The sequence below is a fragment of the Erinaceus europaeus genome, chromosome 13, assembly GCF_950295315.1.
Source record: "Erinaceus europaeus chromosome 13, mEriEur2.1, whole genome shotgun sequence".
NCBI lineage: Eukaryota > Metazoa > Chordata > Mammalia > Eulipotyphla > Erinaceidae > Erinaceus > Erinaceus europaeus.
Genome location: NC_080174.1, coordinates 66,178,694 through 66,203,196, shown reverse-complemented (window position 1 = coordinate 66,203,196; position 24,503 = coordinate 66,178,694). Strand labels below are relative to the sequence as shown.

Sequence of the window (24,503 nt, the reverse complement as noted above, 5' to 3'; positions counted from 1 at the left end):
ACGAATACATCAATTAATATATTCAGCCATAAAGGACAGAAAAATTTGGTGTATTCCACAACATGGGTGAATGTTGAGAATGTGACGCTAAGTGAAATAAGTCAAACACAAAAGAATAGACAGTGTCTGATGTCACTTATACGAGACACCTGGAACAGTAAGTTCAAAGGACTGAAAATGAAGTGGCTACCAGGAGCTAGAGAAGGAAGGGTGGGAAGTTATTAGCAATAACAGCAACTAATGACTACAGAACTTCAGTATTTCAGACGATGAAAACATTCAGGAGATGGTAGTGATGGCTGCAAAAACGTGAGTTTATTTCACACCATTGCAGTGTATACTCAAATGACAGTGAAAATAGTTAAAGAAAATGAAAACTTCTACCACTAACTCTCCATAGGAAAAACAAAAGACACTTTAACTATAATATGACTTTCTAGACCATTCTTCCTACTTTCCTCTTACTCTTTTCTCCCTCTTTAATCCCTGGTTTACATTTTCTCTGGTAGCCAACTATACATGCCATGTTCTTCCCCTAATTTTACCATTTTTTAAAAAATATATATTTATTCCCTTTTGTTGCCCTTGTTGTTTTATTGTTGTAGTTATTGATGTCATCGTTGTTGGCTAGAACAGAGAGAAATGGAGAGAGATGGGGAAGGCAGAGGGGGGAGAGAAAGATAGACACCTGCAGACCTGCTTCACCGCTTGTGAAGCGACTCCCCTGCAGGTGGGGAACAGGGGCTCGAACTGGGATCTTACTGCCGGTTCTTGCGCTTTGCGCCATGTGCGCTTAACCTGCTGTGCTACAGTCCAACTAATTTTACCATTTTTCCCTTTTTTTACACTTTATTTTTTTAATTTGCTCCCCCCTTGTTGCCCTTTTTATTATTTTTCTTCTTTCTTTACTGTTGTTGTAGTTATTATTGTTGTTGATGTTATTATTGGTATTGATGTCATTGTTGAATAGGAGAAAGAAATTGAGAGGAGGGGAAGACAAAGAAGGGGAGAGAAATAGAGACACCTGCAGACCTGTTTCACTGCTTGTGAAGTGACCCTCCTGCAGCTGGGGAGCTGGGCTCCAACTGGGATCCAGTCTTTGCGCTCCCGCCATGTGGTCTTAACCTGCTGCGCTACAGCCTGAGTCCCAAGGTCTAAGATTTAGCATGCATGCATCAGTATAACTGTTACCAGCCTAATACTATTAAATAATGCAATATTTTGTGGTCTGGGGGGTGGCGCAGTGGCTAAGGGACTAGACTCTCAAGCATGAGGTCCTGAGTTCAATCCCCGGAAGCACATGTACCAGAGTGATGGCTGGTTATTTCTCTCTCTCCTATCATTTCTCATGAATAAATAAATAAGATGTAAAAATAAGTAACTAAATACAAAAAAACAAAGGCAACAAAACGGAAAAATATATTAAAAAATAATGCAATATATTTTGTACTTGCTAGTAAAGAGCTTCTGTTTCATTTTATTTTTTTATTATTGGAAAAAGATAGAAATTGAGAGGGTAGGGGGAGATAGACAGCTGCAGCCCTGCTTCAACACTCATGAACTTTCCCCCTGCAGGTGGGGACCAAGGGTTTGAACTTGGGGCCTTGTACACTAATGTAAGCACTTAACCAGGTATGCCACCACCTGGCCTCGATAAAGAGCTTCTGTCCTAAATTTCCAATTTCCCTTCTGTGGTATCACCTTATAGAAACTATTCACAAACTACTTTTCCCTATGTAAATTTGTGTTAGCTTATTTCTGAGGATAACTTGGATTTCTAGATGCTTAGAGGGTAACTGACTGGCCTGCATATATATGTTGTTGATACTTTTGATTTTGTTACAGAGCACTACTCATTTCTGGCTTGTGCGAGGGATTGATCCTAGGACTTTGGAGCCTCAGGCATGACAGTCACTTTGCATAACCATTATGCTATCTCCCCTGCCCTGTTGTTACTACTGTATAATTGTAATTGTAAAGGTAGTAATAATTTGTGGTGTCTGCTGCACATTTTTCATATCTCTTTCACAAACATAACATACATTCACTGTTTAATAAGTATTTGTAGATTACCTAGTTTTTTCCCCACAAGCTAAGCTTATTATCTCTATATAATATTTATTCTGGGTCTACGTGTTTTTAATTTTTTATGCCATTACTCAAGTATGAAAAATGTCCAAAAAAGAAATGAAAAATGTCATCACTACAAACTTTTAAAAAAAACTGTAGAGCTTTATTAATGGTTTACTGTATAGTCTCCCCCCACCCCCACCACTCTTGTCACCAGAGGTCTGTGTCCCCATCCCTACCCCTATATATAACCACTATAGTTCTCCCGCAGTCTTAGATATAGGCCCTCCCCCACATTTGTATGCTCAATTCTCTATAATCCGCATGAGTTGCCCTTCTGTAGTTGCCCTTCATCTCCATCATCACTGCTAATTTTTTTATTAAGATTTTATTTATTTATTCATGAGAAATGATAGGAGAGAGAGAAAGAACCAGACATCACTCTGGTACATGTGCGGCTGGGGATTGAACTCGGGACCTCATGCTTAAGAGTTCAAAGCCTTACCCACCGTACTACCTCCCAGACCACAATCACTGCTAATTTCTATAAACATTTATTTGAGAGAGAGGGAGAACAAATCAGTGCATCATTCTGGTATATGTTATCTTGGGACTTGAATGCAGGACTCTGTGCTGTCAGGTTTTACCACTGCCACCTTTCAGTGTCAATGACTAATTTCTTTATGACACTTTTGCAATTGATAATGCATTTTTTTCTTTTTAAAGACAGAGACAGAAGTAGAGAGAAACAGAGAGTCAAAGAGGCCACAGCACTGAAGCTTCCTTCAACGCAGTGGGGATAGAGCTCCGGCTGGAACCCACATCATGCACAAGGTAAAGCAGCACATTATCCAAGTGAGCTATTTTGGGGCCCTACAATACATTCTCCTTTACACTATTTTGCTCTATCTTCTCAATTCTCCTCTCAAAAGGGAATTAGATAATTTCACAGATAGAGACTTGGTGAAGTCAGGTATCTTATATCTAATTAGATTTCATTCATCAAATATTCATGGACTGTCTGAAGTGATAAGGCTAGATTTGAAAACAAGTTTTCTTCATTTAAGACAACAGCTTTCTCCACGCTTCTACATAATTTATCACCAGGATCATAAATTCAAAGAAAAGAAATAGTGTGATTTTTGTGACAATCCCAGAAATGTGAGACTGAGAAAGGTTGGGGGAGGGGCAGAGGGCGGTGCATCCAGTTAAACGCACATAATACCATGTGCAAGGACCCAGGTTTGAGACCCTGCTCTTGACGACCTGCTAGGGGGGGGCACACACTTCAAGAGCCGGGAAGCAGGTCTGCTTCCTTCCTATCTTCTCCTCCTAATTTCTTTCTGTCTTAACCAATAAAATAGGGGGAAAAATAAAGGCTACACGGCCATTTGTAAAATTCAAGGCATCATGAGTCTCTGGTGTTCGTTAGTAATACACCGCTTCATTTAATTGCATACAATACACATACGATGAATTATCTCCAGTTTTTGCAACTATTCAAATCTGAGTTTTGTAACTTGTACATGTGGGCCTTTATCAAGTTAAATCTTTTTGAGTTTCAGTTTTTCCATCTGTAAAATAGAATACTTCTGCCTTTGGATTAAGTAGCTGTGTGGAAAAGGTGTAATAACAATCGTGGTCTTCAGTCAACTTTGATGAAGTTTGTAACTCTGCACTTTTGGGAGAAAGTATGTTGACTTATAGTTACGAGTTGACTGTTCTTAGCGCTATTGTTTATTTTGGAGTAAATCATTTTAGTTTTGCCTTTAAAGCCCCTTTTTTATGGTACTGGCAGCTATCTTCTTTCACGGCTCGCTTAACTTGGCATCCAAGTTGCCCTTCGTCCCCCAACACTGTTTCTCTCTCAAATTAAAAAAAAAATCAGCTTTATTTCATTGATTATCTAATCAATATTTTATCAGCACAGCTCCATAGGAGACCCGCAAGAGTAGAATGCCCCGCGGAGGTCACCTGGCCCCGCCCTCTAGCTAGGGGCGGGGTCAGAAGGCTCTCCATAGCTTTCCACCTCAGCCCGCGCTCGCCTTCTCAATTCTCGCGAGACTTCAACAACTCAAGCTTCTGCGCACAGCAAGACGCTGAAAGCCAAGGCGCCAAGGGAGGGGGAGGGGGAGACGGTGCAAACGGCGCGGCCGCCATCTTGTTTGTACCCCCCACTCCGCGCGCGCTCCGTTCTCCGTGACGCACGCTTCCCCCTCCCCTCCGCCTGCAGGGTCGGATTTCGCAGGGACGCGGCGGCGGCTTCAGTTCTTCCTGGGAGTCCTGAGCACAGGCGTGTGAGTGTACGGGAGCGTCTGTGGGAGGGAGATTAAGCGCCGGCGGGGGGAGGGGCAGGGCTTCCCGCCTCGGCGGACACCTCACTTCCCTCGCGCGGACGCTGCTGTAGCCCGGTCCGGCGTACCCGCCGCCATGTTGTGTGCTCGCCGGGCCCGCCGCAGTTGTCGCCGCCGCCGCGCTCGTAGGGTCCGTGCGCCTCCTCGGCCCGGCCCGCGGGCTTTCTCCCATTGGCGGAAGGCGGCGGGGGGGGGGGGCTCGCTCATGATTGGTCGGTGGCGGGGAGGCCGCGGACCTGGCGCCTTATTGGTCGCGCCGGCTCCGGCCTGGGGGTGATGGAGGAATCTGAGGCTGCGGGGCTGCGCGCGGCTGGGACTGGGGCTGAGGGCGACGACCGCTTACGGCGCAGGCGTGGGGCGGGGGCTGGGCGGGGGCCGGGGTCCGAATGAGGAAGAGGGTGGTGGCCTAGCGGCGCGTACTTTGGGGGGAGCCTGTGCACGTCCCGGAGCGGGAGGGGGCCGTCCTAACGCCAGAGTTACCCTCGGGGGAACATGCACGGCCCGAGAGTCGGGACGTGCCAGCCCCTAATGGGCGCCAAGCTTTGAGACCCCGGAGCTAGAGACCGGGAGGATCTTCGCGACCCGGGGGTACCGGTCGTGGAGAGGCGCCCGCCGGGTGCCGGGGCCGAGGCCCTGGTGTTGGGCGGGAAGGGCCTCGGGGCCCTGGAACAGGCCGCGGAGTCGGAGCGGGGCCCGGCTAGCGCGCGGGGCGTCTTTCCAGGCCTGCGAGGAGCCAGCAGACGCGGGTCGAGAGAAGGAATCCCACTCGATGGTTGTGCCTGGACTTAACATTGAATTCTCAAGCTTGGGATGGGCACGGCATTAACTAGTAAACTGTAGGAATGAGAAAATAAAAGGGTTGGGTGGGGGATAGATAGCACAGAGGTTATGCAAATGGACTCCCGTGCCTAAGGCTCCAAGGTCCCAGGTTCAATCCCCTGCACCGTCATAACCCAGAATTGAACAGTGCTCTGGTTAAAAAACAAAAAACTGAAGGCCTTAGAGTTAGTGATTGTGATAGAAAATAGATGGGGTTGGTTCCCCCATCCCAGCCTGTTGTAAGGCTCGGGAGGTTTACAAAACAACATTTGGACCATTCAGCCGGCTTTGAGATGGTGTATATAGTTTTCTGCTGTAGGCTAACTTAGTTTCTAAAGTAACCCTTAGATAAAGCAAATTACTAGATACTTAGCAATGATTTGTTTAGTGGATATTATTAAGTTCCTCTTTTTTAAAAATTTGTGTTTTTATTTTTTAATATTTTTCTCCTTTGTTGCCCTTGTTTTTTATTGTTGCTGTAGTTATTGTTATTGATGTCATCGTTGTTAGAACAGAGGGAAATGGAGAGGGGAAGACAGAGGGGGAGAGAAAGACAGACACCTGCAGACCTGCTTCACCGCCTGTGAAGTGACTCCCCTTGTAGGTGGGGAGCCGGGGGCTTGAACCGGGATTGTTACGCCGATCCTTGCGCTTTGCGCCATGTGCGCTTAACCCGCTGCACTACCGCCCAACTCCCACATTTTTATTTATAAAAAGGAAACGCTGGCAAGACCATAGGATTAGAGGGGTACAACACACAATTCCCACCACCAGAACTCTGTATCCCATCCCCTCCCCTGATAGCTTTCCTATTCTTTAATCTTCTGGGAGCATGGACCCAAGGTCATTGTGGGATGCAGAAGGTGGAAGGTCTGGCTTCTGTAATTGCTTCCCCACTGAACATGGGCATTGACAGGTTGATCCATACTCCCAGCCTGCCTCTCTCTTTCCCTAGTGGGGTGGGGTTCTGGGGAAGTGGAGCTCCAGGACACATTGGTGGGGTTGTCTGTCCAGGGAAGTCCGGTTGGCATCATGCTAGCATCTGGAACCTGGTGGCTGAAAAAGAGTTAACATATAAAGCTAAACAAATTGTTGACTAATCATGAACTTAAAGGCTGGAATATTGCAGATGAAGATTTGAGGTCTCCGTTTTGGTAATAGCTAGTAGGTCTATTTTAGGTATATTCCAGGGGGCCCATGACTTTATTAGTTTTTGCCTGAGCCTGACGTCTGATATGTAGGTGGACCCAGGTTATTGTTGGGGAGATGATGTCATGTCTGGAGGTCTTATCACTTTAGAGAGATGGTGGTAGCTTCTGTTTTTATGCCAATTGTGAGAAACTCCTATGGTTTTTGGATTTGGTCAATTTTATGTGACTGCAGGTAAATTTTCTAGAGAGAAGGGGAAAGTCACAGAGGAAGAAAATTAACATAATGGTGGCACATAAATTTAATACTACATTCTTTTAGGCTAGGCAAGCACTGTCTTATCCATAATGCATATGGGAATGTAATGAATATTTTGTGTGTGTTTGTGTGTGCGGTCTTTAAAAGATTTAGACCACAGGTTGATACCCATATAAAGTGATTTTTAAATTAGGTATTCAAATAATATCACTTGGATGTCTACAAGGAAAGGAAAATTTACAAAGTAAGCTGCTGGAGTTTGTTAGAACCTTGGAAGATAAAGGGGAAAGATATGTACTGAAAGTTTAAGAATCTACATTCTTAAAAAAATGTAAACCAGGCTTCAGAATATTGTTGCCAAACAGCAGAAAACTACTGAGTGCATAGTGTGAAAGAGACCACAGCACCAAGCTTCCTTCAGTGTGGTCAGGCTGGACTTGAACTTGGGTCACGCATATGGCAAAGCAGTGCACTGACCAAGTGAGAGACTTTGCTGATCCAAACACGGGCTTATCAGAAACTGCAACTTGTTCAAACTGGGATAATGGTTCTAGGATATGCTAATCCTTAATAATGTGTGAAATTAAAACTGGATCTGACAGGATATTTGCAATTCCAATTTTGATAGTTTAAAGAAAGTATTCCTTTGGTTTCCCTTGTATTGTAGTTATTATTGTTGTTATTGATGTCATCGTTGTTGGATAGGACAGAGAGAAATGGAGAGAGGAGGGGAAGACGGGGAGAGAAAGATCGACACCTGCAGACGTGCTTCACTGCCTGAGAAGTGACTCTTTTGCAGGTGAGGAGCTGGGGGGCTCGAACTGGGATCCTTATGCCCAGTCCTTGCGGTTTGCGCCACCGTGTGCTTAATCCATTGCGCTACCGCCAGACTCCCCCAATTCCAATTTTGCATGTAAACTTTTTTCTGTTTTGTTTTGTTTTATTAGTTTTGTTCTTTTTTTTTCTACCAAGATTAAAAGTGAGATTCCATACCTACATACTTTCTCTGCTCCTGGCAGACTTATTTTATTTTTTTATGATCGAGGGGTGAGAGGCAGAAAGGAAGAGAAAGATAAAAGAGGAAGGGAGACCCTCTATCATTCATGAAGCTTTCCTTGTGCTTTAGCATGGTGAAGTGTGTGTTCTACTGGGTGAGTTGTCTTCCAACTTCATGGAAAATTTTAAATAATTCTGGTTTCAAGGGAATATCATTGAATTGGAAGTCTTCATTGCTTTTGTCTTTCAGTCTGATTAGATGAAGGTTACCTGCTCCCTCTTATTTGTCATTACATTGCAATGTGGAAGATAAGTTTCAAAAGTATAAGTGGAACTAGAACTTGCATGCATTTTATATGTTGGTCATCCCAACTTTACTTGAAAGATGTTATAGCATCTGTAATTTAATATGTTTATTTTTAAGTTTAAACGAGGTAACAAAAACAGGCATATCAGATTTTTTTCTTTTGACCATCTGGGCCTTACATGTGAGTGATTTCAAAATTTTGCTCTTCAGGGTTTGTAGGGACAAGTATAATGATTAAACAAAAGAGTTTCAGGAGTTGGGCGGTAGTGCAGCGGGTTAAGCTCACATGGAGCGAAGCACAAGGACTGGCGTAAGGATCCTGGTTCGAGTCCTGGGGTCCCTACCTGCAGAGGAGTCGCTTCCCAGGCAGTGAAGCAGGTCTGCAGGTGTCTTTCTCTCCCCCTCTCTGTCTTCCCCTCCTCTCTCCATTTCTCTCTATCCTATCTAACAACGACGACATCAGTAACAACAACAATAATAACTACAACAATAAAAAAAAAGGGCAACAAAAGAGAAACTAAATAAATATAAAAAATTTTTTTTTAAAGTTTCATACCTACAGTGATGAGGGCCCAGGTTAAACCAGAGCTTAACAGTGCTCTGGGGGCAGTATTTCCCCGTGTGTGTGTGTGTGTGTGTCTCTGTGTGTGTGTGTGTCTGTCTGTGTGTCTGTGTGTGTATCTTATTTATTTTTAAATATTTTATTTATTAATGAGAAAGAGAGAAAGAACCAGGCATCATTCTGGTATATGTGCTGCCAGGGATTGAACTCGGGACCTCAAGCTTGAGAGTCCAATGCTTTATCTACTGCGCCACCTCCCGGACCACACTGTATCTTACTTATTAAAATGAATTATTAATAAAAAGTTTTCCCTCCACACCATATTTTCATTCAGCTAGAGTGTGTGACAGATTGAAGCATAGATATCACAGAACCTTCCATGTGGCACTGAGGCTTGAACCTGGGCCTCATGCATGGTGAGGCGTATGCCCTACCTATTGAGCTATTTTTCTGACCCAGTTTGTTCAGCATTTCTCAACTACTTGCTCGACCACATTAGGTCCTTACACCCATGACCAATTGGTAGACTTTATTAACATTTGGAATTGACCATCTTAGAAATCTTGATCTTACAGGAGGTCTGAGTAGAGGAGTCTGTTAAAAACTTGTGAAGAACAGCTTTGTCTTCTAAGCAGAAATCATACCAGTACTTCATACTTTAAAGACTATACCTCAGTTATCTCATCCTTATAATAAATAATTTTATCTACACTTAAACATTTTTCATTTGAACAAAACTACTTCATAGTAAAAAAAGATAAAAATGACACAGTCATACCAATTGATGCTAAAAACACAGTTGACAAGATCCAACATACATTTATGATAAAGACCCTCCAGAAATTGGGAAAAGGACATTCTTCAACATAATAAAGGTTGTTTTCGACAAATCCACAACTCACATCATTCTCGGTGGGGAAAAGCTGAAAGCTTTCCCCGTAAAATAAGCAACTAGACAAGGATGTCTACTATCACCACTATTACTCAACATAATCCTTGAGGTCCCAAAATCAGACAAGAAAGAGATTATCAAAGGTATATATACTGGAAAGGAAGAAATCAAACTATCACTATACCCAGAGATAATATACCTAGAGAACCCAAAGACTCCACCAAAAATATTGCTGTATTGTAGTTTAGAAAAGGTGCAAAGTTTCTTATTTCCATCATTTCTTTTTTTTTAACAGTTTTTATTATTATTTTATTTATTATTATCTTTATTTATTGGATAGAGACAGCCAGAAATCAAGGGGGGGGGTAGAGAGAGAGAGACAGACACCTGCCGCCCTATTTCACCACTCGTGAAGCTTTCCCCCCTGCAGGTGGGGACCGGGGGCTCGAACCTGGGTGGCATGCGCTCAACCAAGTGCGCTACCACCTGGCCCCTATTTCCATTATTTCTAAAGAAACAGAGGCAAAGTGAAATGAGGTGAGGTACCTTGCTAGATGCCATTTTGAAGCAGTTTTGGAATTCACATCACTTAGTTCAAAGGTACTGAACCATTGAAGATGTATGAATCAAACTCAGGAGTAATATAATAGTTACTGGCTTTTAGCGAGTGTTTATATTGTACCAGTCAGGATGAAAAAATGTGTTAAACAAATTATCATACTGTATGAGGTGAATACTATTGCCACGCTCATTTTTATATGTGAGCAAAAAGTTGAGTTTTGCATAAGGTTACACAGCCACTGTTAGAGCTGAGAGTCAAACATAGGTCTGTAGTTCTTACAGTTTGTGGACTTGCTTTTAAGTTCTGTATTCTCTTTACATAGGATATCAGAAGAAAAGAAAAACCCTTGCATTTTAGCTCAGGAAGGACCATTGACTCTATGGCATGTCTTTTGTACTATACTTAGTGTGATGACCTTGACAAGGTCACTTTAACTGCACAAGTGCCCTAGATCACTGGATTCCCACGCTAGTGTTGATTCTGCTGGACAGCAGTCTGTCTTGTGGAAGCATTGGCCTGATGACAGAGATGGCTTTAAGACACCTCTTGCATTTGACAAGTTTGCTTCATTCACAGGCAGGAGAGTGTCAGAGGACATTGTTGGGGACTCAAATGACTTTCTTGAGATTCATTTCAGCCTCAGGCACATATCCTGTGAGGAACATTCCTTAGCCAGCATGTTCTTTTCCGTTCTAGTTCTTGTACTCAAAGCAAACTGGTTGTGAGTTATCTGATATTTTATAGTCTTTATTTTCACTTTGTTTATTCAGTATTTCATGCACACACTGTGACTATTTAAGAAGGTTGCAAGGTCATGTTAGTATTTTTCCCACAGAGACTTAAAGCACCTAACATAATTTAAGTAGATTAATTCTAGGAGGAAATGGATTTAAAATACTTAAAAGTGCCTTGGGGAGGGGCAGTCTAGTTGCTGATTGTGGAGTCAGACATGGGAAAGAATTCTGTCTGGAACCCTCGAGATAACTCACTGCAGAAGGTGCTTGCTTTGCCACGCATTTGACCCACGGTTGGAGTCTGTCCCTACCACACTGGGGAAAACTTTGTTGTTGGGGTTCTTACCCACCACCTTTCTCCAATCTGTCTTGTTTCTCTCTGAAAAAAGGTAACTCAAGAGTGATAAAAGTCCTGACAATGGCAGGTTGGGCCGTAGTGCCACGGGTTAAGTGCATGTGACGTGAAACTGAGGACCGGCATAAAGATCCCAGTTCAAGCCCCCGGCTCCCCACCTGCTGGGGGGGGGGGGGTCGCTTCACAAGTGGTGAAGCAGGTCTGCAGGTGTCTGTCTTTCTTTCCATCCTCTCTGTCTTTTTCTCTTCTCTCCAATTCTCTCTGTCCTATCTGTCAACGACATCAATAACAACAACAATAACCACAACAATGATAAGAACAAGGACAACAAAAAAGGAAAATAAAAATAAAATAAAAAGTCCTGACAATGACAAGGCAAAAGGAAGAAGAAAGCTGTCTTTGCAGTGCATTTCCCTTCTATTTGAGCAGAATCAGATTCTTTTTATTATTACTGCTATGTTTTAATCTTTATTTGCTGGATAGAGACAATCAGAAGTTGAGAGGGAAGGGGGTGATAGAGGGAGAGAGAAAGAGAGAGCCCTGCTTTACCACTTGTGAAGCTTTCCCCCTGTAGGTGGGGGCTGGGGGTTCAAACCTAGGACCTTGTGCACCGTAATGTGTGCTCAGCCAGGTGCGCCACCACCTGGGCCCCCCAGAATCAGATTCTTAACCAGTTTGAGCCTTAGTATCCTTAGTAGTCTCAGTATTGGTCAGTGGTGGCAATACTCTCTCTTACAGAGTAATTATGAGAAATCAGTACAGTAGCATATGGTAAGTGCCTGCTACTCAGTAGACCTTAATAAGTGAGAAAACACATCACTTCCTTTTCAGAACAGTTTAAAATCTACCCCAGTAACCAGTTAGAGCTTTCCTAATGAAGAGACCTTTTATAATTATCTGCTCTTTTATGTAGAGTAAGATTTCTACATAGGAGACCAACTACTTGACATAAAAGGACCTAATTTAATTGTGCTATTGTGGCTTAGGAGCTGATTCACAGTGGACCAATGTGAGCTCATTACAATTTGTGGATTTATGAAGTAGTTAGATCATTTACCTCAGGATTAGGTTGTCTCCTCACTGCCTCTGTTAACCCGCAAGTGCTCTATGATAATGCCTCTGATGAGATGAAAATTTGTGCTTACTTGCAGAATGGCAGTGACCATTGAAATAAAAATAACCAGTTTTTATTCTTCAGTCCAGAAAGGTAATTTGCACTATAGTAATTTAAAAATGTAATTGTAGAGGTTGTCAGCTGTAATGTTTTGGTTTGTAATCACTTGGATAACATTGTCTTCGAAGTAAGCAGGAAGACAACATGGAATGATTCAGGGAAAAAAAAAATCCCTGCCTGCATAATTTTTTTGCCAAGTTGCAAAATTTACTTCGCCCTTTCCACACTTCCCTGTGTGTTAGCAGTGAGGTAGGTAACTCTTGTACTCACTTTTAGTATGGGAATTATATTTTCATTTTTGTTTTTAAGTTCTATTCATTTACAGATTACTCTGAACTTTTTTTTTTAAGTATTCTCTTTTGTTGCCCTTTTTTTAAAATTGTTGTAGTTATTATTGTTGTGTAGGATAGAGAGAAATGGAGAGAGGAGAGGAAAACAGAGAGGGGGAGAGAAAGATAGACACCTGCAGACCAGCTTCACTGCTTGTGAAGCAACTCCTCTGCAGGTGGGGAGGGGGGGGCGCTTGAACCAGGATCCTTACTCTGGCCCTTACGCTTTGCGCCACATGCTCTTAACCCACTGTGCTACCGCCCGACTCCCACTTTTTTTTTTTAAAGAATTTATTTATTCATGATGGAGAGAAAGAACCAGGCATCACTCTGGTACATGTGCTGCTAGGGATTGAACTCAAGACCTCATGGTTGAGAATCCAATGTTTTATCCACTGCGCCACCTCCCAGACCATGACTTTTTTTTTTTTTTTTTAATATGGTGAGAAGTTCTTAATGGATAAAGTTGGTATATAGTTTTCTTTTGATAATCAAGTTTTTTCATTTTTTTATTAATGTAGTTAAGATCTTTATAATGCTAGTCTTCAGGTAGAAAACTTCATAAAGCCTTTATTTATTTAAAAAGCACATTTAACTTAAATTTCACTTGCTTATAAAATGATACTTGAAAGGTAGCATAGTGGCTCAAGCCCTGGACTTAGTGACAACGTAGCGCATTTGGTTAATGCACTTGCTTTGCCATAGGCATGATCCAGGTTTGAGCCTGGCCTCCACCACACTGAGGGAAGCCTTGGTGCTGCTGTGTTTTTCTCTCTGTGGCTCTGAGTCTCTGTCTCTGAAAAAGTGGTGAAATCCCAATGATGACCAATGAAAGAAAATTAACTTATATAACAGTAAGACATATTGAGAGACGATAAATTAGAACTACAAAATTACCACAATGCTAACAACTTTGTAGTGTTCTACAGTAAAATCAATAAAGATAAGTCTTTCTGAGGAAAAAAAATGTTTAGCATTATAAAGTGTAGGTTTTATACAATAATACAATAGGGAATATATTTAAACCTTTCATTGTCATGATGTTTTTATAGTAAACAAGCAAATGACATACTTTTAAAACATCAAAACCAGTTTTTAAATTTTTTATTGGCAACTTAAAAAAAAAAGATACATATATTTGTTGTATTCATGAAAGAGAGAGAGCCAGAGCATCTCTCTGGTACATGCAATGCAAGGGATTGAACGCAAGATAATCATGCCTGAGAGTACAACGCAATGAGAGTTGAGAGAGAGGTAACCAGATCATTATTCTGGCACAACTGAGGCTGGAGGTCAAACTTGGTACCTCAAACTTGTTCTGTACTTTATCTACTGCGCTACTAGCAACTTTTGATACATTTTTGACCTCAGAGGGCTATTTATTTATTTATTATTTTCTTTTCACAAATCCTGAAGCTGCACCTTTATCCCATTGGCCAACCCGTTTCTTGTTTATTATTTCCTGGACTCTGCACACTGATTCTTTCATATTCCTGCTTTACTGGGAATTCCGTAGGATTGACTCTCTTAAGTAGCCAGATAACATTGAATTTAACATGTAAGGAGAAACTTAGTCCACTTTTGCTTCCTCAAATGGACACAATCTCTATGGCTTATTTCTAAAAATTCTACTCATTGGAAGAGTCGATAGAATTCTCAAAAGTTGATAAATACTCATTCATTTCTGTTAAATACTCTTAATTTCTTCACCTGCCATCATATAATACTAACTTACTGCGTTTATCCCTTTACGCCTGGGTGATTTAACCAGCAACAAGTACCCATTTCTCATAGTTCTGGTGATTAGAAGTCTGAGGTTAGGGTGCCAGTGTGTCTGAGTGTCCTCTTCTACTACAAGTTGTAACTGCTGTATCCTTGCTTGTTTTAGGCCTCAATGTGCAATTTAAACAGACTGAAAGTTCCAAAACTCTCTTAGTCTGTTTAAATTAGTCTGTTTAAAAGTTAGTCTGTTTAAAGTCTGTTTAAACTAGTTTAAAGTTAGTCTGTTTAAAGTCTGTTTAAACTAGTTTAATCTCTGCATTGAATGTTTCCAATAAAGTACTTTTAAAGGTTCAAATTTCTATGTTCAGGGTATATGCAGTGTGACATATTTAAGAGAATATTCTTCATTTAAAACCAACAGTATATTTTTCCAAGTCAGATGAAAAATTATTATTTTAATTTTTTACTTAATTTTCTGTTAGGACAGAGCGAAATTAAGAGGGAAAGGGGAGATGAAAAGAAAGAGAGAAGCCTGCAGCACTGCTTCGTCACTAGTGAGTCTTCTACCTTGTTGGTGGGGACCGGGGGCTTAAACCTAGGCCCTTGTACATTGTATGTAATATGTGAGCTCGACCAGGTGTGCCACCACCCAGCCATTATTATTATTATTATTATTATTATTATTTAATGCAGTATTTTGGAATAACTCAGGGCCTCACATTCCTAACATCATTGAGTGATTTCCAGGGCCCATTTTTTTAAATTATTAGGAAGAGGACAGGTTAGGTTTGAGTGGTGGCTCACCTGGTTGAGAACATGTGCTCCAGTGCACAAGAACCTGGATTTGAGCCCCTAGTATCCACCTGCAGGGGGAAAGCTTCATGAGCAGTGAAGTACTACAGGTGTCTTTCCTTCTCACCCTTTCCCCTTCCCTTTTGATTTCTCTCTGTCTCTATCCAATAAGTAAATAAAATATTTAAGAAAGAGAGAGGGGACAGGCATCTCAACATCACTCTCCCATCCATGAAGCTTCCCTGGTGCTGTGCATGGTGTTCCTATCTGGTATGACCTCATGTGAAGCACTGTACCAGGCGGCAAACACTAGAAGAAGAAGAACTGTACCAGGTGAGCTGTTTGTTGTCCAGCCCCCACAAGTTATTCTGGAACACACTCTCAGTTATGAGCCATAAATAGTCACCTTGAGCAGAGCTTCAGTAAATGTTTCAGTGACTCATAGGAAGTGATACTGGAATATAGACTATTTTGTATCATGTTCTTGACTTAAATCTCTTAACATTACCAAAGATTTTCACAATCCCTAATTACTGGTAACCCTGTCCTCAGGAACCACAGATTGTTGAGCTATCTACATGAAGTCAGACTTTGTTGTTGTTACTGGATAGAGATAGAAATTGAGGTGGTCCAGGAGGTGGCAGAGTGGATAAAGCGTTGGATTCTCAACCATGAGGCCCTGAGTTCAGTCCCCGGCAGCACATGTACCAGAGTGATGTCTGGTTCTTTCTTTCTCTCTCTGCCTGTCTTTCTCATGAATAAATAAATTAATTTAAAAAAGAGAGATAGAAATAGAGAGTGGAGGGGGAGTTAGAGCGGTAAGGGAGACAGAGAGAGAGATCCCTCAGCCCTGCTTCATCACTTGTGAAGCTTCCCTCCTGCAGGTGGGGACCAAGAACTCGAACCTGGGTCCTTGTGCACTATAACGTGTATGCCTAACCAGGTGCGCCATTGCCCAGCCCCATGAAATCAGACTTTTTTTTGTCCACTGTTTAGAAAATGCATCCCTTATCAGTGGCATATTCTGCTTACTTATCATTTTTAGTTTTTTTTTTTAAAGATGTTATTAATTGGGTGGGGTGATAACATAATAATTATGAAAAAGACTTTTGGGGGTTGGGCGGTAGCACAGCGGGTTAAGTGCACTTGGCACAAAGTGCACAGACCAGGCCTAATGATCCCGGTTCGAACCCCCAGCTCCCCACCTGCAGGAGAGTTGCTTCACAGGTGGTGAAACTGGTCTGCAGCTGTCTATCTTTCTCTTCCCCTCTCTGTCTTTTCCTCTCCATTTCTCTCTGTCCTATCCAACAACAACATCAATAACAATAATAATAACCACAACAACGATAAAATAACCAGGGCAACAGAAGGGGAAAAAATAGCCTTTAGGAGCAGTGGATTCTTGGTGCAGGCACTGAGCCCCAGCAATAACCCTGGAGGCAAAAAGAAAGAAAAAAAAAGACTTTCATAGCTTGAGGCACCAAAAGACACAGGTTCAGTCCCCAGCACCACAATAAACCAGGACTAAGAAAAAGTAAATAAATAAAAATAAACCAGGACTAAATAGTGTTCTGGTAAATGACCATCCAGCCAACAACAACAGCAGCAACCCCCCCCCCCAAACCATTTAGTTATTTAGAGAGAACCAGCCTGTCACTAATGTATGTGATGCCAGAGAGTGAACTGTAGATCTTGTGCTTTTGAGCCCAGCACTTTATCTGCTGTGCCACTCCACCAGCCATGTTTATCATCTTCAGTTGTCTTAGAAATTATTACTATAGTACTGGAGAGAGCTCAGGTAGAGTGCCTACATTGCCATACTTGCCACCCAAGTTTAAGACCCAGCACCACATGAAGGTGCTGTGGCAATGGAGGAAGCTTTGGTGTTATTGGAATCTCTCTGTCTCTCTCCCTATCAGAATGCAAAAGGGACCCCAGTAGTGAAATCATACATGTGCAAGGTCTTTGCTTTATAAATAAATAAATATTATTGTACTCTAGCAATCATTTACAATTTGCTCATTCTTATTTAAAAATTATTAACATGAGAGAGAACCAGACCTGGAGCTTCATTCTGGCACATGTGATGCCAGGAGTTGAACTCAGAACATCATGCTTTTAAATTCCAATGCTCTAGCTTCTGTGCCACCTTCTAGGCCACAAGTTTTCTTATCAAGTGACAAAGCTGGGGCCTTTTTAAGAAGCAAGGAATGGGCCAGCAAACTATCTCACCTGGATAGCAACTCAGATTTGAACCCAGCTCACATCATACTGGAGAACATATTGGTGTTGTGATATTTTTCCCTGTCTGTCACTGTGTCTTTTTTTTTTTTTAATTTATTTCTTTATTGGGGAATTAATGTTTTACATTCAACAGTAAATATAATAGTTTGTACATGCATAACATTCCCCAGTTTCCCATTTAACAATACAACCCCCACTATATCATTTATCATCCTTCGTGGACCTGTATTGTCCCCACCCACCCACCCACCCCAAAGTCTTTTACTTTGGTGCGATATGCCAATTACATTTCAGGTTCTACTTGTGTTTTCTTTCTGATCTTGTTTTTCAACTTCTGCCTGAGAGTGAGAGAATCCCATATTCATCTTTCTGTTTCTGACTTATTTCACTCAACATGAATTTTTCAAGGTCTATCCAAGATCGGCTGAAAACGGTGAAGTCACCATTTTTTACAGCTGAGTAGTATTCCATTGTGTATATATACCACAACTTGCTCAGCCACTCATCTGTTGTTGGACACCTGGGTTGTTTCCAGGTTTTGGCTATTACAAATTGTGCTGCCAAGAACATATGTGTACACAGATCTTTTTGGATGGGTGTGTTGTGTTCCTTAGGATATATCCCCAGGAGAGGAATTGCAGGGTCATAGGGTAGGTCCATTTCTAGCCTTCTGAGAGTTCTCCAGACTGTTCTCCACAGAGGTTGGACCAATTGACATTCCCACCAGCAGTGTAGGAGGGTTCCTTTGACCCCACAACCTCTCCAGCATTTGCTGCTGTTACCTTTTCTGATGTATGACATTCTCACAGGAGTGAAGTGATATCTCATTGTTGTCTTGATTTGCATTTCTCTGACAATCAGAGACTTGGAGCATTTTTTTCATGTGTTTCTCAGCCTTTTGGATCTCTTCTGTGTGTGTCTTGTTTTTCTTCATTGGAAAAAGTCAGCCTGGGGCTTAGGGTAGATAGCATAATGGTTATGCAAACAGACTCTCAGTGCCTGTGGCTCCAAAGTCTCAGGTTCAATCCCTCGTACCACCATAAGCCAGAGCTGAGCTCTGGTTTAAAAAAAAGAAAAAGCCAGCCTGGGGAGCTGGGTGGTAGCATAGTGGGTTAAGCGCACATGGCGCAAAGCTCAAGGACCAGTGTAAGAATCCCAGTTCGAGCCCCAGACTCTCCACCTGTGGAGGTGGGGGTTGGGGGGTGCGGTCGCTTCACAGGTGGTGAAGCAAGTCTGCAGGTGTCTGTCTGCCCCTCCTCTCTCGGTTTCTCTCAGTCCTATCCGGCAGCAACACCAGCAAGGGCAACAAAATGGGAAAAATGGACTCCAAGAGCAGTAGATTCATAGTGCAGGCACTAAGCCTCAGCGATAGCCCTGGAAGGCAAAAAAAAAAAAAAAAATAGACATTTTAAGTCAAATTGTGAAGGCAGTCACCAGAAGCTGAGTATAGAGAAAAGATGCCCAAATGCTGAATCCTAGGTTACTCGGGCATCTCATCAGGGTTGGAAGATAAAGAGGATGCAGCAAAGGGGATTCAAAGGAGCAGTCACAGAGGGAGGAAGAGTACAGAGTTCAGACCAGTGATTTGAGAATCCCGTGGGTAAAGAAAGTCAGTCTAGAGCATACTTGGTTGGCAATAATATACATGAAGCAAAGGTTTTGTTATGTATGGTGATATTTATTGTAGATTTTTCCCTCACTGGGTCTCATACCTGCATGATTCCACTGTTCCTGCTGAACCCCTACTCTACTTTTTTTTTCTTTCTGATTTTAGGTAGAGGGAGAGGAGAGAGGAAGAGAAGCACCTTAATACTCTTCCACTGTTAAGGAGCTTCCCTTCATGCTGTTCATAGTGCTCCTGTGTGGTGTTGGGATCTCAGACCTGTGTCCTTGTCCATGGTAAAACGTTTGCTCTACAGAGTGAACTATCTCCCAGTCCTTAATGCTATATTCAGTAAGTTGAATTTAAATTTAAAATGCTAGTTAAAAAAAAAATAAAAAATTAACCAAACTGGAAGAGCATCAGAGTACAGTTGCTTAGAGTCTTCTTTTCATTCCATTAAAAGTTAGGGATCAGCCTCACAGGACCTTGCCCTCAGCGTGGATCAACAACAGTAGAGAATGTTCCATCCTCCAAAGGGAGGATGGACAACATACTCTATCCTCCACCTGAGGAAGATGGGTCCTGATACTGGGGCAGCTTGGAACGTTCCTACTTATGAACACAGAATGTGAGCTCAGACCTACAGGGATGCAGAGGTCACATTGGCTTCTAAGCTGAATATGGGCCCCGGCTCAGATCAAATCGGTGGGGCCTATAGTAAACAGTATTTATACACCTTTCCCATATTTAGGAGCTACTCTCTTCCCTGACCCAGCTTTCTAGCTTCTTTTCCAGCCACAGCATCATCTCCTCAGACAATTAACTTGGGTCCACCTGCATATCAAATGTCAGGCTCAGGAAAAAAAAAACTAATATAGTCATGGGCCCTTTGGAATATAACTAAAATAGGCCTTCTAGCTATCTACAAAATAGATACCCCCAAATCTTCATCTGTGCTATTCCAGCCTTTAGGTTCATGATTAGTCAACAGTTTGTTTGGCTTTATATGTTAACTCTTCTTTTAGCCACCAAGTTCCAGATGCTAAGATGATGCCAACTGGACAGATGACCCCAACAATGTGTCCTGAAGCCCCGCTTCCCCAGAGCCCAATCCCACTAGGGAGAGAGACAGGCTGATAGACAGGCTGATACCTGCCAACACATGCTCATGTTCAGCGGGGAAACAATTACAGAAGCCAGACCTTCCGTCTTCTGCACCCCATAATGTCCCTGGGTCCATACTCCCAGAGGGATAAAGAATAAGAAAGCTGTCAGGGGACGGGATGGGATATAGAGTTCTGGTGGTGGGAATTGTGCGGAGTTGTACCCCTCTTATCTCAATGTTTTTTTTTCAGTGTTTCCTTTTTAAAAATAAAAATTTTAAAAAGTTAGGGGCCAGAAGAGCTTACCCTTCTATTGGTAAGCTCTTTGCCGTGTATGAGGACTTGGTGTAGGCCTCCAGTCACCAATTGGCAGCACTTGTGCAGGAAGCTTCATGAGCAATGGAGTGTGTCTCTGTCTCCTCTAGAGGGAGATTGATACTAATAACAGTAACAATTCACTAGGAACAGAGGAGTCATGTATATGTGGAAGCCCAACAATAACCCTGGTGCCAAAAAAAAAAAAAAAAAAAGTTGTTTTCTTGCAGTATTTCCCAAGAAATTTCAGAGAACATTAATCCTTGTAAAATGCTAGTAGGTGAGGCCAGGCAGTGGCACACCTGGTTAAATGAACACACTACAGTGTGCAAAGACTCGGGTTCAAGCCCCTGGTCCCCACTTGCAGGGGGAAAGCGTCATGAGTGGTGAAATAGAGCTGCAGGTGTCACTGTGTCTCCTTCTAACTCCTCTGCCCCTCTCAATTTCTCTTTCTCTGACTGAAATTCATTTCTTTACTGCAGAAGTAATATTCAGAACTTTAGTGCTCATGTATTTTAGACTCTTCAAGAGAAAGGATACATTATGCAGTTTTCTTATAATTTATTTGGCTATGACCCCTGTTTGTGAGAACACCTAACAGGCATTTCTTTCCCTTTTATTTTTCATTTATTTATCATTTATTTATTTATTTATTTCATTTATTTTTCATTCATTCATTTATTTATTTATTGTTCATTTATTTATCTTTATAAAATGAAATATTAACAAGACCATAGGATAAGAGTGGTACAGTTCCACACAATTCCTACCACCAGAACTCTGTATCTCATCCCCTCCCCTGATAGCTTTCCTATTCTTTATCCCTCTGGGAGTATGGACCCAGGGTCATTATGGGATGCAGAAGGTGGAATGTCTGACTTCTGTAATTGCTTCCCTGCTGAACACGGGCATTGACAGGTCCATCCATACACCAAGACATAACAGACATTTCTTATGACCAGTGTGTAGTAGAACCCAGTTGAGCAGCATAGAGAGTTTATGAATGAAAATTGAATCATTTTATCTAGTATTGTTTGCCCAATAATGAGAAAGGACTTTTCTGGCAACATGCATGTCTAAGTAATATAGACTCTTAAAAATATTTATTTTAACTTAATAAAACTGAGAGAAATTGAGATAGAAAGGGGAGAGAAAGGTGGTGGGAAGACTGCATAATGGTTATGTAAAAAATGACGTTTCAGGCCTGAGACTCTGAGGTCCCAGGTTCAACCCCCCTCACCACCATGAGCCAGAGGTGAACAGTGCTTTGGTCTCTCTCCATGTACATCTCTCTCTCTCATTAAAATAAAGTAAGGAATATTGTGTATATGCATAAGAAATGGTTACTCAATAAATGAATGAAATAAGCTAATTGAAACCTTAAATAGGTTATAAATTCTGATGTGTTTTTAAAAATAATTCTGATGTGTTTTAAAAAAATGTATTCTCCAAAGCATAAATTAAGATTAGTGGATGGAAAATTATTCTAGAAGGAACTATTTCAGCTCTCTATAAACATCCAAAGATGGCACAAGCTGCCTCAGAAGCTATGGATGGGGTTTTTAGCACAGGCTGCTTGAACACTTGACAGGAATATGTGAAGACAAGATGAAAAAGAGCAGCCATGTGGAGAAGCAATGCGGGGAAAGCCAAGTTTTTGCAGCTAAACTGATTTAGATTCTAATCCTTTACTTTTTTTTAGTTGAGTGACCTCGGTTTATTTAAATGTATAATGAGGGGAGTCAGGCAGTAATACAGCGGGTTAATCGCACATGGTGTGAAGCACAAGGACTGGAGAAAGGATCCCGGTTTGAGCCCCCAGCTCCCCACCTGCAGGGGAGTCACTTCACAGGCGGTGAAGCAGGTCTGCAGGTATCTGTCTTTCTCTCCCCCTCTCTGTCTTCCCCTCCTCTCCATTTCTCTCTGTCCTATCAAACAATGACAACATCAAATAACAACAACAATAATAACTACAACAATGAAAAGGGCAACAAAAGGGGAAATAAATTTTTAAAAAATTAAAAAAATGTGTACTGAGGTCAGTTTCTTAAAATGTAAAATATTTTGCAACATTGTAAGAATGAAGGATGCTTCCATCTAAACACTTCATGTATGTAGGGGTTGTGCTAAAAATCTGGTGGTCCTAAACAAGACAGTCTTGTTTAATCTCAAGGAGTTTAAAGTCTGTTACAACAAACAGGAATGTTGGTAAGCAATTATACCATCACATGTTAAGAAACAGGGCAGAAGCACAATAGAGGATATAAGCAGAACACCTAACTCACAACCTAACTCAGATTTGGACTGGTCAGAAAAGGCCTTGTGGGAAACTTAAAATCCTAAGGAAAACAGGAACCTACTAAAACAGATAAAGTCAACTGAATGTGCAGAGGCCTGGAGTGGACAGAAAGCATTACATTCCTAGAAGAGACTGTTAGGTTAGAAAAATAAACAGGGCTGGACAAGACTAAGATAATATGGCAACTTTAAAAATAGTGATGAGCCACTCCAGAGTTTTTAACACAGGACTGGCACAGTCAGAATAACTCTTTGAAAAGATCATTTTGTGTGAAGTACAGAAAATAAGCCAAAGAAGGGGACAGAGTATGAGGATGGCAGTGCCCAAGTCAGATGATAGAAAAACCAGGACACTTAACATAATCTAGTTGTTAGCAAATGTAGAGAGATATTGAAAAGTAGATGAATGGGAAAATACTATGCACATAGACCATTAATAACAGTTATTAGTAATGCATGCAGGATAACAGTATTGTACCTGATAGATAGCAAGTGCTCTCCAAAATTGGTAGATGCTACTATCATCATGATTGCTGTTAGCAACTGGTCTGAATGAACTTTTTTTAAAAAAAAACAATGAGGGGGTTGTAGACTGAACACAGACTTCATGTTTGAGAATCCTACCACCTCCCAGGCCTATGACTGAACTGTCATTTAACTAATTAATTAATTAATTAATTTGGCCTCCAGGGTTATCACTGGGGCTCGATGCCTGGGCTATGAATCCACTGCCCCTGGTGGTTTTTTTTTTTTTCTTCTTTCTCCATTTTATTGGATCGGACAGAGAGAAATTGAGAGGGGAGGGGAGACAGAGAAAGATAGATACCTGCAGACCTGCTTCACCATTTGTGAAGTGACCCCTCACTGCAAGTGGGGAGCTGGGGAGTCAAACTGGGATCTTTGCTTGGGCCCTTCGTACTATGTTGGCTTAACTCAGTGCATCACTGCCCGAACCCCACCCCACATTCATTTTTAGAGAGTGTATGTTACAGTGTTCAAAGACCTGAGTTCAGGCCCTTACCCCTGCCTGCAAGCTGGGAAACTTCACAAATGATAAAGCAGTGCTGCAATTGTCTTTTTTTTCTCCTGTTCTACTTCCTCCTTCTCTCTCAGTTTCTGTCTCTATACTAACTAAATAAGTATCTTTTAAAAAAAAGTCTATGTTATGGGGCCAGATGGTGATGCACCTGGTTGAGTGCACATACTACCATGCACAAGGTTCAGTACCCTGACAGATTTTATTTTATTTTATTTCATTTTAGATTTTATTCATTAATGAGAAAGGAGAGAGAGAGAGAGAGAAAGAACCAGACATCACTCTGGTACATGTGCTGCCGGGGATTGAACTCAAGACCTCATGCTTGAGAGTCCAATGCTTTATCCACTGCGCCACCTCCCGGACCACACCCTGACAGATTTTATATGTATACTTAAACCAAAGGAAACTGAAGACTAGCAGATAACTTTTTTTTCATTATTTATTTATTTATTTATTCCCTTTTGTTGCCCTTGTTGTTATATTGTTGTTGTCGTCGTCGTCGGATAGGAGAGAAATGGAAAGGGGAGGGGAAGACAGGGGGAGAGAAAGATAGACACCTGCAGACCTGCTTCACCGCCTGTGAAGCGACACCCCTGCAGGTGGGGAGCCGGGAGCTCGAACCCGGATCCTTATGCTGGTCCTTGCACTTTGCACCACGTGCACTTAACCTAGCAGATAACTTCTGAGCCATAACTTTCACTTGATTTTAGCTGTGAACAATTATTGAGTATTTCCCAAATAACCACTGCAAAAGATTTAAAGAAGAAAAAGTATCAACACATTTCCAGAAGAATCTAACAACCTGAAGATATACCCCAAAGATATT

The 24,503-nt window shown here is 41.8% G+C and overlaps 1 protein-coding gene across 4 annotated transcripts in view; it reads left to right on the top strand.

The window, feature by feature from the left end:
- Nucleotides 1–4,174: 4,174 nt before the first annotated feature.
- The window catches only part of NFYC (nuclear transcription factor Y subunit gamma), an 86,631-nt gene continuing 66,302 nt past the window's right edge, over nt 4,175–24,503 (top strand). For 3 of the 4 annotated variants that reach the window (XM_060206139.1, XM_060206137.1, XM_060206140.1), the window contains exon 1: nt 4,175–4,367. The gene's annotated coding sequence lies outside the window, so the exon portion shown is untranslated. Of the gene's footprint in view, nt 4,368–4,880; nt 5,197–24,503 lie in introns of those variants that run through there. The other variant, XM_060206138.1, reaches the window with a different exon arrangement.